Raw genomic sequence first — 877 nt, 5'->3', positions numbered from 1 at the left:
ACAAAGGGCTGAGTAAGCAAATAGCACATGTAACCTACAAACAGAAGAAAATACGAAATTAATAAAACTAAGGGCTTTTGCATCACCCGAATGGAGAGCGAGTAAAGAAAGCGTCCGATATTTTACTTAGCCTTAATACAGACAAAGTTATCCTATGGTACCGCTGCATGGTGGTTTAATGCTTCTTCATCAGACAAGAAGCAGCTTAAATGAGTACAAGCACAGGAGGCACATGTTATCGTTAGTATTCTAAAGTACACGATTCGGCATGATGCCATGAGAGAAGAAAACCTTCACAAGATAAATAATATTGCTCACAGACGAGCAATAGAATACTATTTAACAAAGAGAGTGAATGGTAAGGCATAAGCCGATACATTGAAAAAGTGTTTCCACCCAGTCATCCGATACACACGCAAATGCAGAGTGTGTCACATGTGTATAAGGAAATAGATAGGCTGGAAAAGCCACACACAGCAAGGTTATTTCAACTGGCGAGGAGGCTGTACTTCAACATCACAACGACAGCTGATCTCCACTCTAATGCTTCTGACAACGAGAAAAAAGAAAAGACACAGAATGCAAAGGGTACGTAGATTCAAAGACTATGATTACCAAGTGTAGACAAATGTGTTGGTGATACTGGACGAATCCTCTGGCTCCGGCGCGATAATATACCGTAGACAAGGTAATTCAGTAAAAGTAAAGAAAAAAAGCATACAGGTTTGCATGCAGCCACAGAGCCGGGTGTGTAGCCATGGAGGCAGGATTTATAAAATTCAAGTCAGTAATAAAGATCAGCGGGAACATAAAAACGAAAGTGTAAATATTTACAGACTCTTTATCTTTATTTATGGCACTTAAAACAGGTCCCGCA

This window comes from Trypanosoma equiperdum (genome assembly GCF_001457755.1).
Source record: "Trypanosoma equiperdum strain OVI genome assembly, contig: ctg_572, whole genome shotgun sequence".
In the NCBI taxonomy this organism is placed as follows: domain Eukaryota; phylum Euglenozoa; class Kinetoplastea; order Trypanosomatida; family Trypanosomatidae; genus Trypanosoma; species Trypanosoma equiperdum.
This window is presented reverse-complemented; position numbering follows the sequence as displayed.